A 16,154-nucleotide genomic window follows, 5' to 3' on the forward strand; every position below is an offset into this window, starting at 1 on the left:
GATCAGTTACTACTATTACAATGGCAGGTTACCCAAATTTAAGTGAGTTTGAACGTGGTGTTATAATCGGCGCACAGCGTCTCCGAGGTAGGAATGAAGTGCGGATATCCTGTACCACCATTTCACGAGTGTATCATGAATAACTGGAATCCGGAAAAGAATCAAATGCCCGACATTGCTGCGGCCGGAAAAAGATTCTGCAAGAACGGGACCAACGACGACTGAAGAGAATTCTTCAATTTGACAGAAGTGCAATGCTTCCGCAAATTGCTGCAGATTTCAAGGCTGGGCCTTGATGACTGCACGACAGAAAGCTTTACGCCTCGCCTGGCCCTGTCAGGACTGACATTGGACAGTTGAAGACTGGAAACCTTTGGCCCGCATCTCGTGGTCGTGCGGTAGCGTTCTCGCTTCCCACTCCCGGGTTCCCGGGTTCGATTCCCGGCGGGGTCAGGGATTTTCTCTGCCTCGTGATGGCTGGGTGTTGTGTGCTGTCCTTAGGTTAGTTAGGTTTAAGTAGTTCTAAGTTCTAGGGGACTTATGACCACAGCAGTTGAGTCCCATAGTGCTCAGAGCCACTGGAAACCTTTTGCCTGGTGAGACGTGTCTCTTTTCAAATTACATTAAGCGGATGGACGTGTACGGGTATGGAGACAACCTCATGAATCCATGGACCCCTCACGTCAGCAGGGGACTTTTCAAGCTGGTGGAGGCTCTGTAATGGTGTGGGACGTGTGCAGTTAGTGTGATATGGGACCCCTGATACATCTAGATACGACTCTGACAGATGACACGTACATAAGCACCATGCTTGATAACTTGCATCCATTCATGTCCATCGCTCGTTCCGACGGATTTTGGCAGTTCCAGCAGGACAATGAGACACATTACGCTTCCAGAATTACTACAGAGTGGCTCCAGGAACACTCTTCTGATTTTAAACACTTCCTCTGCCTACCAAATTCCCCAGACATGAACGAGGGATCTCCACCCCCTCGTATCTTTACGGATTTGTGGATAGCCCCGCAGGATTCATTATGTAAATTCCCTTCAACACTACTTCAGACGTTAGTGGAGTCTATGCCACGTCCTGTAGCGGCCCCTCTGCGTGCTCGCTGGGGCCCTACACGATAATAGCCAGGTGTACCAGCTTCGTTGATTCTCCAGTGTAGATTTTTTTTGCAATCAATACATTTGTTGATAAAAAATTTCAAGAACTACAAAACTAATTAACTATGTTTATTTAGAACACAGTACACATTTCTTATGTTTCTTGTAGATCTGCAAGACGACATGTCTGATTGGTCAGTTGTATGCACAAGGAAAAACATACTACAACAAAAAAAATATTAGTTAATGTTTGCAGTGCATTACGACTATTTATGTCTTTTGCACATCGGCAGCAGGCCGAATTAATAATAAATCTCAGAAGGATGACACATTTCCATTATAAGGAACAAATGGTACACATTTTTAATATCTTCTAGTTTCTTCACCACAGCAGATACTTTCGCATACTTATAATACTTATCTGGAAATTGTGGTATCTTCCTATGATTAGATTTCAATTTGAAGTTATTTGTCTAAAGCCCGTTTGGTGGCACATTGTTAGGCCCTGGAATATGTCGCCTCTATATAGACATGATGATATAGATATAGATAAACAAGCCTTCTTAGAAACTGATAGCTATCACTCCTTGAAGTCTAGTATTTCATTTGCATCCACCAAATGGATAAGCAAATTACAATGTGCAGTTACTGTAAGATTCAGTAGTTCCTGGATTGTGTACGGTCTCTCCACTTTCACGAAAGCTCTCTTTAATACCCCAAATACTCGATCACATGGCAGGGATGAATAACCGCGGATAGAGTAAAAATTTTTTATTATTTCAAACCAGTCTAACTCCTCATGAGCAATTTGCAGGCGGATCATTGTGTTGTGCTTGAATTTTTCCGGGCTGTTATTGCAAAATAGCAGCAACTTCTTCACATATGGGGTTATATTCTTGGATGCCTTCTTCTGATTCTCTTCGTGGAAGAGATAAAGAAATGCACTTTTTTGTAGAGTGTGTATATAAAACATTGCAACAGTGAACTGGCGCAAGTAGAACAGTTCTTACATAAGGACACGTCGAAGTTGAACATTTTGGATATAATCGAAGCATGAAGCAGTACTTCCAGGATCAATCTTCTTCTGTCTTTACCCATTTTGTAGAGCACCGTTACATTTCTTAGACCTTCGGATGTGGACAGTCTCCTCCGCTACTGCTGCTCGCTTTGCGACCTCATTCAGTGTTTCTGACTTATTCTTCAGCGCCATATTTTTGCATGTGCAGCAAGTGTCTACCGAAAGCAAGTAAAAAGTTTTCACAAAAAACCTTATCATAAAACTTGCACTTCGCTGGCAGCTTAGGATGCTCAACAATAACAACTTTGTCTATTTTCTTTTCGCAGATCGCTCATAGTGTAGCTAGAGCATAGTGCGTCTGCCATAATGGGTTTCGTTGAAGGGGATGATCTAATCTAAGGCGATTTGTAATTTTGACAATTTCTTTTGCTGGCTTAACATTTATATTTTTAGATTTTCCCCTTCCATCTTTCAATGTCTGCCCCCTATACAGAAATGCACGAATCCTTTTAATTCTCTCACCAGATACAGAGTAAATATTTAGAATAGCATTTTCCTACGTAACTTAAATAATTTGTTCCGAAACAGGAGAAAGTAACTAAAACATTTTTCACACCTACACGCCTTCTCATATGGGCCGTGTCTTCTTAGAGCAAATTTTTTATGAGTCCTCACAGAAAAGTCTAATGTTCATTGTTGTATCCCATACTCAGAAAATGTATTAAAGGAAGAGTTCTCTGTTGACTTCTGCAAATAATACTGAAACAGCCTCTTTGACACCTGATATCTTCTACTGTCAACTGTTTTGGTACCCCGACTCCCCTCCTGGTGAAGACATGCAAACTGCAGAGATGAGGAGTCACCTTATCTTTATTTTGGCCCAAAGCACCCTGGGAGCAGTGTACTCCTATCAAACCCCTTCTCCGTTGAAAGGACTTTTAGCGTGTTTAGGGGGCAAACACCAGAGTCCCGGGATGCCAAGAGTGACTAGGAAATTTTGTGGACTGATTACAACAGAACACAGTTTTTCAGTGAACCCTGAATTACCTAGCTTACACGTAAACGAACATAAAAGTATAATACCACATATAACATGAACAAAACTACAGCCCACGCTCAGCTGACACGATAACCACTTGTGCTTCTAATCAACACATTCATTCTTACACAGATTGGAACCTGCTCTCTCCTACCTCCTTGGTCCTAATCCACAGCCGCGTGGGATTAGCCGAGCGATCTGAGGCGCTGCAGTCATGGACTGTGCGGCTGATCCCGGCGGAGGTTCGAATCCTCCCTCGGGTATGGGTGTGTGTGTGTTTGTCCTTTGGATAATTTAGGTTAAATAGTGTGTAAGCTTGGGGACTGATGACCTTAGCAGTTAAGTCCCATAAGATTTCTCACACATTTGAACATTTTCCCTAAACCATAAACTTTCTCCTGTGCAAGTCGTGCAAAGTTACCGCATATCCCATACCTCCTGCTACCCGTATCTTCGCACTGAACAGACGACGACGCCTAAGTCAACGCATATTGAACGCCCCGAAACGGCTGCAGATACCCACCACAAACAATACTTGTACAGATGTCAACTGAAGCTTGTCGTTTACCGGCGATGTTGTTTCAATTACCTGTCACGTCATACAAATTTCTTGGTCTTACCTTTTGGAACGTATGGGTTCAATAACATTGTTCACTGACCAACTTTATACTATCGTAATCTACCTATACAATTTCCTAGTCACTCTTAGCATTCCAAGGCTCTGGTGTTTGTTTCCTAAACATGGTTTCAAATTTCTCCAACAGCTTTAGAAAAATCCCTGATGGACTCCCAGTCCTTGCCAAATCTTGACCTTTTGTCTAACGGCGATGGCAGGCGCCTCTTGTAAGCAACCTCATATGGGCGATAATCCTGGACTTCAGAGCAGTAAGTACTTACCATAAAAGATAAATACAAGTCCCTAACGTTATGATATGAGTTCACATGATGACTCAACTTTCTGCTTGATGTAGCCTCCCCGTTCTGTCGTTAGACGGAAGGTTTAATCGATTTGTTTTTCACTTTCTAATTTTTAGCAAATTACCCACCTATTTTAGTAAATCTGAAGAAATTTTTCTCTGATCACTGATCATAGTTTCTGGTACTCCGAATTGAGGACCCAGCTGTCGGCCAATGCTTGCACTACCGTTGCTATCTGTCGATTAGGTCTTGCAGTCATTTCTACATATTAAAAAAAAACATATCAGCGACAGGTATCAACCGTCGATTCCCATTTGGAGTCCTGTAGAAAGAGCAAGGACATCGAACCCAATCAGTTTTGATGATTACGTTGCATGTGGTAGGCTCTCCAGAGGTATAGTTCATGTTAGTCCATTGCACACATTGTACACAGCCCTTCAAGTGCCGATTCGAATCTTCTTTCCTAGAGTTCCACAGAACATTCCACTGTTTCCTCTCCCTTGTCCTGCAACATCCAAGTCCTACACTATGTGGTTGTGCGCTTCTTTTAGCACTCACTGTTTACGTCATTCATCAAGCAGTTGTCCTGCTTACCATTCTGAAGGTCATGATTCGGTATACGTATAACTGCTACATTTTTGTTCAAGCTATCTGCATTCATTTGTTTGTTAACAGGCTTGAATATGACTTCCTACTCGAATTCACTTAGTCTCATGTTCCATCTAGTCCATGTACTAGAAGGGTCCTTAATTCCCAACAACCAATTAAGAACCGAATGGTCAGTTACCACTTTACACTTCGTTTCATGCAAAAAAACATCAGAAATCGTGTTTCTATATGTCACACTAAGCATCTCTGTGGAGTATTTATCCTCTGCTGCGTTCAGATACATATAACACACACTACTAATGGATTCTGCTATGCATTTACTACATGACTGAGCTCTAGTAGAGGTGACGGTCACAAAAATAAACTCTTTTTCATAGTCCAAAAAAAAAAAGAAAGGCTGGATTTCATGCCAGTGCTCCCTTGAACCCTTCAAATGCATCTTGTCATTCCTTCGTCCATTCGAACTTTACACGCTGTTTTAAAAGTCATATAAGAAGTCCTGCTACAGCTGTAATCATTTTTATGAATTTTCTCTAATATTTTCCTAAGATTTAACTGCTTAGTATTAATATGAATCGTCAATTCCTATGTTGCTTTTATCAGCCTTGGTTCTGTTTTGACCTCCCTTCACTGTTAATAACATGTGTTAAATTTGTAAGTTCTTCGAACGTAAAGTGACCTATTTCTGCGCTTAATTTTAAATCTGGTGCTTGCGATCTAAAAACTTGCAGACGTTGTTGCTCTGCCATGTCCTTCACGAAAACAGTTATATCATCATGATATACCATGCACTGGCGAGGTATCAGTCCCCTCAGCACTCCACCCAGCCAAAGCTGAATTGTTGCTGGAACATTCTTTAAGCCAAAAGACATCCTACGATAATAAAACTGGTCCCAGCCGACCGAGAATGCTGTTTTCAGACAGTCCTTCGAGTATACCAACTCCTTAGGTCTAAGGTGCAGAAGTACTTGCACTGCCCCAAATTGTATGCCGTTTCAGTAATGTTTGGTACTCGATATGCATTGTTTACAGTTTCGCCGTAAAGATGTCTTTAGTCACAACAGAATATATATCTTTCGGTCCCACCTGGTGACTTTTTTGGTACAACTACCACGTCCACACTCCATGACAAGTGCTTTCCGCTATTACGTCATCCTCTAGCTGTTGGTCAATGAATTCTTTTAATACTGATTGGAAACATTGTTGTATGCCGCAAGGTCTGCGATATACCGGTGCAAGTTCGTGTGGGCATCCAATTCTGTGTTATAGGTGCTGCTTCTAAAGCCGCTCGAGGACAAAACATTCTCAAACTCAAACAATAATTTTTCCATTCCCAGTTTATCCATGCCTCTAAGATACTCCAACTTCCAATGCACTACAGTTTTGTCGGCGATATGTGCACTTCGATGGTGCACTCTCACCTACGTCATCCTGGGCTTCCTTTCGTCGGCTGTACTCCATCCGTGCCAAAATTGTCTACACTCAGAGGCACTACTTCCCTGTCCCATTTCTTCCATACACATACTGCGCTTCTCTTTACATCAATTTGTCCCAGTGGTCCCACCAAGCAGAATGCATTGACAGGCCATTCCAGTCCCACATTTGCTCAGACCAACTTCCTGGTGCATTGGGGCACAAAACATGCAAAATAATTCTATGTGTTGGTGACCACATTCGGGCGGTTCACCCCTTAAGTCTCAATGCACATTGTGTCCAATCTTCAAGGGTGACTGTCTTCTTTAGCTGCAACGTTCTCTTTCGAAGTTCAAATATTAGCCGCCTCAGAGCAATATTGTAATGCTGCGTTATCTGATGTTCAAATGGTTCAAATGGCTCTGAGCACTATGGGACTTAACTTCTGAGGTCATCAGTCCCCTAGAACTTAGAACTACTTAAACCTAACTAACGTAAGGACATCACACACATCCATACCCGTAGCGGTAGCACGGTTCCAGACTGTACGTTATCTGAGGGTCTAATCCTAAGGTCATGCAATAAACATCACTTACCTGTGGTGTGTCCGTCAGCTTAGCTGGGTGGTTGCTTGTTTGCCCCCATGCAGCGAGCCCGGGTTCGATTCCCGGCCGGCTCTGGGATATTCTCCGCTCGTGATCTGTATGTTTTCTTGTCCTCATTATCATTTCATCCTCTTCACCGGCGCGCAAGTCTCCCAGTGTGGCGTCGACTGAAATCCAGTTCACTGTCTTCAATTCCACGTAAATTATAGCAGAGAGGATTTAATCTTTTCTGACGTAAGTAGTCCATACTTTACACTGACACGTAGCCGCTGTGTCGAATACAAACTTGTGCTTTCTACCTTTCACTTTCCCCACTACATAGCCTTCTGCCTCTGCATCGATGTAAGTTCCACCGAAATTTACCGGGAGCTCCGCATTTACGTCGAACACCTGTTTATTCGTCCCTGTTTCCCATTACCATTGACGCAGTCACCTTAATTGTGTCCAGCCAGATCATATGTCCCACACTGAGGTTAGCAACACTGCCTTTGCACATGTCTCATCCTCTCAAATTTATAGCACCTCACGTTAGCGGTGGATACTCCTTTCCTGTCCTGCTAAGTGAATCTCTTCAAAGTCCGCGGCTAACCTGACTGCAGAGCATAATTCCTTCAAGGTACCAGTTCTCACCCTTCTAAACATATCGGGAAGGAAGCCCATTAAAAATGCGTCCGATGCTCTCTGCTTCACTCCATGTAGTATGACTACTTGGTTTCGTCACTCTCCCTTAATTCATATGTCAGCACACTCACTTCCCGTATTATTTCTGTGATCAAACTAGCTGTAGCTGGATGTAATAAAGGAGTAAATTATTCGGCCAATTACAACTCTTCCTCCCCATCTTCAAGTCTTTTATGCAAGTCTGCATTATCTATTTTCAGTTACGCTATTTCATTAACCACTGCCTCTTGACAAATGAAACCCTGCGTTTGAGACTCAGCCTTTGCGTAACCTCAATCTGAATTACTAATGAAGAAACACAAAATAAACAACAGGCCATATGACACAATATAGTCTTACATCTTACTCTTATCAGCACCGAACTGAGCTCTGTGCATTGACTAGACAAGTGCTCGTACCGATGACAGTTAACAGAAGTTACTGCGAAAGTTCATCCAGTATTCCTGGCTGCATTAACGTAGCCCTCAAATCCCTCTGTATCACTCGCTTATACTCCATGCTCTCTACACAGAGGACAACAGCCACAAAAACCAATAGTCTGCTGACTGAACTGTTTGACGCAAATGCATGCTGTGATTGTGAGACCGTGCTTCGTGGAGATCGTGTATATTGGCCAGTCGAGGTCCAAAAATACTTCTAAAGCCAGTCTATAGCGACTTGGGCTGAATGGGGAATCTCTGGTGTGGAGTTGGGGGTGTGGTACGATATACTGGTGGCAGTGGCGGCAAGAGGTGTCCAGGAAAACTCCGCTGCAATTTACAACATATTTTGCTTAGTCTTGAGCTACAACGTCAACATGCTGTGACGCCCTGGGATACAGGTATGTGGTCCACTGGAGTTGCCGATGATATCTGAAACTTGCGGTGATGGGGTGACCGTTTGACTCCGTGTCCTGCTTTGCTGCGATTGTTCTATCCACTCAGCAGCATGTGATTGAGTTAGCACTATGTGGCCGTGAGTGACTATTCACTGAATTCTCGTCGTCATCCACTGCTACTTGGCTAGAAACTCACTTTGGTGTGGAAGGATGCCACCAGTGTCGCCCTGCCTGCGCACGTACAACTATGAGCTTGTGTGGTGAAGCTAGTTGCCCAGATCGGCGTCCCACGCCAGGGGCCCCGGGTTCGATTCCCGGCGGGGTCAGGGATTTTCTCTGCCTCGTGATGGCTGGGTGTTGTGTGCTGTCCTTAGGTTAGTTAGGTTTAAGTAGTTCTAAGTTCTAGGGAACTGATGACCGTAGCAGTTAAGTCCCATAGTTCTCGGAGCCATTTTTGAACCAGATCGGCGTCATCAGCTATTCGGTCCGCAGCATGATGGAGAATCTCGTGGATCCGATAGCACGGAGGATGCTGCCGAGCTGAGCATAACAGTGCTAGAATAAGACGATAATTATAGTGATTAATAGCACACTCGTTGTGCCGACGCTTTTGTATACAAACATGCCCATTTGTGAATTACGTATCAGCACCTCTGTGCCTGACTCCTTGCCTCACACATGGCTGCAGTGGAGCTGCTTTTACACTCAGTCACTCCCAAAATTAGCGACGTTTTGGGTCATCTTGTCTCTTAAATTCTGCTCGAATAATGTATCCATGAGCTCAGACTGTGATGGGAGGGACAGTACTTCATACATTACATGAAGTGGACGCCTCTTCAGTGGGTGCTCATATTTAAGAATGTCTGTTAATGTTATATCTGACATGATATGTCTATGCCTCCACGTGTCTCAGTTTCTACGATCAAGGATTTCTTGGCAGTTATGATGCTCCTTATGATGCTTTATCATTTTTGGGGTCTACAGTTTGTGTAGATACGAAATTCAATTATCTCACAGGTTCAGTTGTAGGTAAAACAAATTGAGAAGCTCGGTTAGTATGTAGGATATTGAGGAAGTACAACCAAAGAAGACTGATAACAAAATACAGTAACACCCATTTTAAAAAACTGCCTAAGTGTGTGGAACGTATGAGACCCATAACAAGTAGATGTAACCGAACGTATAAAGCGAAGGGCAGTGCAAGAGTGACATATTTGTTTGTTCCACAGGAGAGTACCCGTACACGCTGAAAATCTTTGTCTGGAAGTTTCCCGCAAAAACCTACTTACAGCATTTTTAAATAAGTGCTAAATAAGTTATCTGTAAATGTACAACAGCCTGCTACGTGTCATACTTGTAAGGACTGATGACACTGATCTGTAGTAATAACCGCGCGCTTGGAGGCATTCAAGCAATCTTGCTTCCCGTACTAAACACACGAATGGAACGAGAAGAGAACCTAATCCGTGGTACAGTGTGGGGCTCTCTCCACCATGCACTTCACATTGCTTTGGAGGGTATGAATATAGATAAGGAAAAGAAATTTTTAAATTTTATCACTAAATTAATTAAATCACCACATTGAATGATTCCCTCTGAACAACTAATAATTTCCCATACATATGTGAACAATTTAGATTTTCGGTGACAACTTCCTGCTACTTTAGAGAAATCACCCGCAGAACCTTATTTTGCCATATGTTGTGTCGTACGGCCGAGAGAGCGTTGTGCTGACCACGTGCCCATCCATATACGCTGCCAGTGACGCCTATGGGCTGAGGATGACACGACATTGCGCCTTTATGACCTGCGCGGACGGAGTTACTTATATGATATATCGTGCTTTACCTTGGGCTCGTGGATTACGCAATATCTGGCTAAACTCCGCTAGAACAGTCCATGAAGGCGCAACGGTACCGACTGGCCGCCGTCTCATCCTCAGCCCACAGGCGTCACTGGATGCGAATATGGAGGGACGTGTGGCCAGCACGCCACCCTCCAGGCCCAATGTCAGTTTCCGAGACCGGAGCCGCTGCTCCTCAATCAAGAAGTTCCTCAGTTTGCCTCTCAAATGGTGAGTGCAGCCCGCTTGGCAACAGCGCTCGGTAGACTGGATGGTCACTCATCCAAGTGCTAGCCCACCCCGACAGCGCTTAACTTCGGTAATCTGACGGGAACCGGTGTTACCACTGCGACAAGGCGGTTGGCTCGCCAATTACAGTTTTCTCATTTCATGTATCTGCAAGGTCTGAAAAATTATCACTGATGACCTAGTTTTGGTATGGGATTTCGATAATAGTTTAATAATTCACCTTACCACAAGTGAAAATAGGAATTATCATCCTTAATAATTCAGCGCGATGAACATAATTAGTTGAGAGTAGTGATAGAATATTACTTCTATAAATGCTTCTTATCAGGCTTATACGATCGTCAACATCCGATCTGGCAAAATTGACTTCTTTATCACTTGTGTACTATTGAATATGCCAATGTTTTGCATTTGTAGATTTTTAGGAGGAAATGGCAGACAGTTTCCAACTGCCAATCGCGATCAATTTGTGCATCACAGCTCAACAATATAAACGTAGTCGAAACCACCACAGCTGTGTTTCGGCCACCCCGTTCATTGAAACGAAACCGGCTGTGGCGCAATAAACGTGACTTTAGAAACGTTCCCAGATATTTAGGTTTCCTTGTCACGCAATATTTCACTAAAAATGAGAATACTCTCCATTCCGTCGAAAAGCGTATTGGAATGCGATTGAAAAACGAAATACCAGCCTAATTACTTAACAGTTAATAATTCCTCATTATAAAACAGTGACAAAAACTAAAAAACAATAAAGAAAACCAGAAAGTGAAAATGATGACAAGCAATCCTGACAGTTCAGAGCAGTTGTGCCTAGATGAGTTGACAATATTACTGAAAAAAATGAATAATTTTTTAAGTGATACAATTTGAAATAAAGTGAGCTTTTTTAATTTTAATTCGAAGTTTACCATCCCTCATTGTCCAGTATATCACGGGGTCTTCAGGTCATCCTTTATCTACAGATATGCTGACCTTCCCTAATGCTGCCTCACACTGCTGAAACATGCTTCTTAGGAGCCCAGTACTTTCATGACGCAGCACTCAATCTAGAACCACCAGTACCAAAAGAATGTTTATTAGAACCAAGTACGGAGACTGAGGACCATTAAAACGCCGCTGTCTGGATGTAGGTCTGTTCAACTTTTGGTTGTCTTCCATGTTTCCACGCTTGTGTTATCGAGCAAGATCTGGAATATACGGGTCTCTTCTACTTGTAAAAGAGATATAACGGTTGACAACATGTGAGAGTATTCCCTTCAGGTCCATCCTGGATTAAAAACATTATCCCAGTCACCTGTTGTCACCCAAACCCAAACATCCAAGCTAGTCCTTCGATTTTGTGTTGTCATGTGAAGCCTCAATAAAAACAGTCTGCCGTCCTCGTCGAATCAATAACATTTTCGTTTTATCGTGCCATCCATTTCCTGAACACCTTAGCAACAGGTAATGTAATCCCTACAGTTACATTTAACACCACTCGTTAGCTCAAAAAAAATGTCCATCAGGTTACTCTCCATTCAGAAGCTGTCGCATGCAGCGACTGTTGTATTGATTTGTAAATAACAAATTTCAGCTATCAGTCGCCCATTGGAATTTTTATTGGCAGATCTAGATTTCAGCTACAAACTAGCCATTCTGAATGCACTATCATTTTTGATGAATGCATGAAATGCCTGTTGGTCGGACTTTATCCCAGGTTCGGAACTGTGGATGAAGCCCGACCAACAGGCATTACATGCATTGATAAAAAATGATAGTGCATTGAGAATGCCTAGTTTCTAGCTGAAATGTAGATCTCCCAATAAAAATTCCAATGGGCGACTGATAGCTGAAATCTATTATTTACAAGCCAAAATAAATGTTTATACCCCCTGATCGACGAATACATCTACATCTACATCTACATTTATACTCCGCAAGGCACCCAACGGTGTGTGGCGGAGGGCACTTTACGTGCCACTGTCATTACCTCCCTTTTCTGTTGCAGTCGCGTATGGTTCGCGGGAAGAACGACTGTCTGAAAGCCTCCGTGCTCGCTCGAATCTCTCTGATTTTACATTCGTGATCTCCTCGGGAGGTATAAAAAGGGGGAAGCAATGTATTCGATACCTCATCCAGAAACGCACCCTCTCGAAACCTGGCGAGCAAGCTACACCGCGATGCAGAGCGCCTCTCTTGCAGAGTCTGCCACTTGAGTTTGCTAAACATCTCCGTAACGCTATCACGGTTACCAAATAACCCTGTGACGAAACGCGCCGCTCTTCTTTGGATCTTCTCTATCTTCTCCGTCAACCCGAACTGGTACGGATCCCACACTAATGAGCAATACTCAGGTATAGGCCGAACGAGTGTTTTGTAAGCCACCTCCTTTGTTGATGGACTACATTTGCTCAGGACTCTCCCAATGAATCTCAACCTGGTACCCACCTTGCCAACAAGACATTCTTTGATCTCTTCTTAATTTCTTCTTGTTTTACCTATTAGGTACCAATTCCTTCTGCAAAACGACATGCACATACATGCTACGCGACTCCTTGTTACCTCAAACAGGTAAGCCTTCTGCCTAGTGCTATGACGGAGAGGCTACATCGAGCAGAAAGTTGAGTCATTATGTCAACTCTCATCATAACGTTAGGGATTTGTATTTATCTTTCATGTTAAACACTTACTGTTCTAAAGTCCAATTCGCTACAGGATTATCGCCCATATGAGGTTGTTTACAGGAGCAGCCTGCCATCCTCGTTAGAGAAAAGGTCAAGATTTGGCAAGGACTGCGAGTCCATCAAGGATTTTTCTAAAGCAGTGAGGGAAATCTGAAAGCGTGTTTAGGGGACAAACACTAAGAGTGATTAGGAAATTGTGTAGGCAGATTACTATAGTATAAAATTGGTCAGTGAACAATGTTGTTGAACCCATACGTTCCAAAAGGTATTACCAAGAAATTTGTATCAGATGACATAACAGGTAATAGAAACAACATCACCGGTAAACTACAAGCTTCAGTTGCTGATTTGTGCAACTATTGTTCGTGATGGTATCTGCAGCCTTTTCGAGGCGTTCAATATGCGTTAACATTTGTCGTAATCTTTCAGGGCGAAGCTACGGTTAGCAGGATGTATGGGATATCCGGTAACTTTGCACGAGTTGTACAGGAGAATGTTCATGGACTAGGACCAAGGAGGGAGCACGTTTCAATTAGCGTTAGAATCAATGTATTGTTTAGAAGCGCAATTGGTTAGCGTGTCAGATGAACGTGGGCTGTAGTTTTGTTCATGTTATATGTGGTATGATTCTTTTATGTTCGTTTACGTGTAAGGTAGGTAATTCAGCCATCACTGATCAACTTTATTCTGTTGTAATCTGACCACACAATTTCCTAATCACTGTTGGCATCCCAGGACTGGTGTTTGCCTCCTAAACACGCTACATGTCCTTTCAAAGGGGAACGAGTTTGAAAGGAGTACCCTGCTGCCACGGTACTTGGGGCCAAAATAAAGATAAGGTGACTCCTGATGTCTGCAGTTTGCATGTCTTCAGCAGGAGGGAAGTCGGGGTACTGCGGATACTACCAGAACAGTTGACAGCAGAAGACTGCAGGTCGCCAAGAGGCTGTTTCAGTATTATTTGCAGAAGTCAGCAGGGAACTCTTGGTTTAAAACATGTTCTGATTATGGAATACAAGAATGTCCAGGAGCCTTTTCTGTGAGGACTGATCATAAATATGATGTAAGAAGACACCGCCCATGAAATGAGAAAGCGTGTAGGTGTTAAAAATCTCTTAGCTACTTTCTTCTGGTTCGAGACAAATTACTTGAGTTACGAAGAAAAGCTGTTCTAAATATTTACTCTGTATCTGGCGAGAGAATTAAAAGGATTCGAGAATTTCTGTTTAGGGGCAGACATCGAAAGATAGATCTAAGAGTTTAAATGCTAAGCCACCAAAGGAAATTGTCAAAATTACAGATCGCAATAGATTAGATCATCCCCTTCAACGAAAGTCATTATGGCAGCCGCACTATGCACTAGCTACACTGTGAGCGATCTGCGAAAAGAAAATGCACCAACTTTTTATTGTTAAGCATCCCAAATTGTCAGCGAAGTGCAAGTATTATAATAAGGCCTTGCGGGAAAGCTTTTCACTTGATGTCGCTAGACATTTGCTGCACATGAAAAAAGACGGCGTTAAAGAATAAATCAGAAACACTCAATGAGGTCGCAAAGCGAGCTGCAGTAGCAGAGGAGACTGTCGACATCCGAAGGTCTAACTAGTGTTATGGTGCTCTACAAAATTGGAAAAGACAGAAGATGATTGATTCTTGGAAGTGATACTTTATGCTTCGATTACATCCAAAAGGTTCAACTTTCTCGTGTCCTTGTGGAAGAACTGTTCTACTTGAGCCAGTTGACTGTTGCAAAATTTTATATACATAATCTACAAAACATTTCTTCTCGCTATTACTTCCATAGCTGCTGAAGCAAGTCCTACGTTGTAGTTGAGGAAGTCTCTCGCTGTAATGCCGCAAGCAATGGGGCGCAAAGGAAGCGTTTACCAACAAAGTACGAGCACACAGAAGAGATATCGACAATTTCAGTTCGAGCCAGTTGTTATTCGCAAAACACATTTAGAGCGAGTCTGTACATGGTGCATTCGTCTGGTGGTTTTTCCGGCGCAGAAACTCAATGAGCCACAATTCTATAATACGTTTTCGGTAGAGCAAATTTTGAAGTTCAGAGGTTAAATATATGCTGGTTCTTCTTTGATGCTTGTAATTATCTCATCGGTAGGAGAGCCCCAGTGGGACCTAAATACAAATAACAAAGTTCAAAGGTGAAACTGAACACAAATTAAAAGTTTACTCAGAATGAAAAATTACATCTAAGTGGGAGAAATATCAAATATAATGATGGAATATTCTTTTTATTATATTTTAACCTTTCGATTCTAGTGAAGATGGAATACATACCGCTTGGAAATAGAGAAGCGCAGGTGAAACCCCCACAGTGGAGTAGAAAATGGTAGCTGTAACTGCTGACTTATTCATTTCTATCTCGTAGGCTGTGATTGTAGTTACTGTGGTCGGATTACTGATTCATTAGTTAGCCCGAATAAACATTATCAGCTTGAGTATTATTATTTTACTATATACTACAGCCGAGGAAAGAACGTCAGCCTACAACGTTAAATTCTCATGACCAATAAGAGTCGTAGCCCTAAAAAGCAGTCGGCCGGAGTGGCCGATCAGTTCTAGGCGCTACAGTCTGGACCCGCGCGACTGCTACGGTCGCAGGTTCGAATCCTGCCTCGGGCATGGATGTGTGTGATGTCCTTAAGTTAGTTAGGTTTAAGTGGTTCTAAGTTCTAGAGGACTGATGACCTCAGAAGTTTAATCCCATAGTGCTCAGAGCCATTTGAACCTACAAAGCAATGGAATTCATAATATACCAATCGAGAGTTTTCCAGTTAGATACTTGGTATATGTAGTGGACTGACAAGACAGCCAGTCCACAGTGACGGGTAACCGAAAGGCACGCGTTTAATTCACGCAGGCTTGCTTAAGTCTGAAACAGGATACGTAATGAATGCTATAAAGAAAAGTACGTAGCTGCTGGAATACTTAACTTTAATCCATCATTTGTATACAGCATTCTTGATAATACAAGTGAGACTCTCTCTAGAAATGGTTAATGGCGCCTTGCTAGGTCGTAGCCATGGACTTAGCTGAAGCCTATTCTGTCTCTCGGCAAATGAGAGAAAGGCTTCGTCAGTGTAGTCGCTAGCAAAGTCGTCGTACAACTGGGCGAGTGCTAGTACGTCTCTATAGACCTGCCGTGTGGTGGCGCTCGGTCTG

Source organism: Schistocerca cancellata, chromosome 9 (assembly GCF_023864275.1).
Source record: "Schistocerca cancellata isolate TAMUIC-IGC-003103 chromosome 9, iqSchCanc2.1, whole genome shotgun sequence".
In the NCBI taxonomy this organism is placed as follows: domain Eukaryota; kingdom Metazoa; phylum Arthropoda; class Insecta; order Orthoptera; family Acrididae; genus Schistocerca; species Schistocerca cancellata.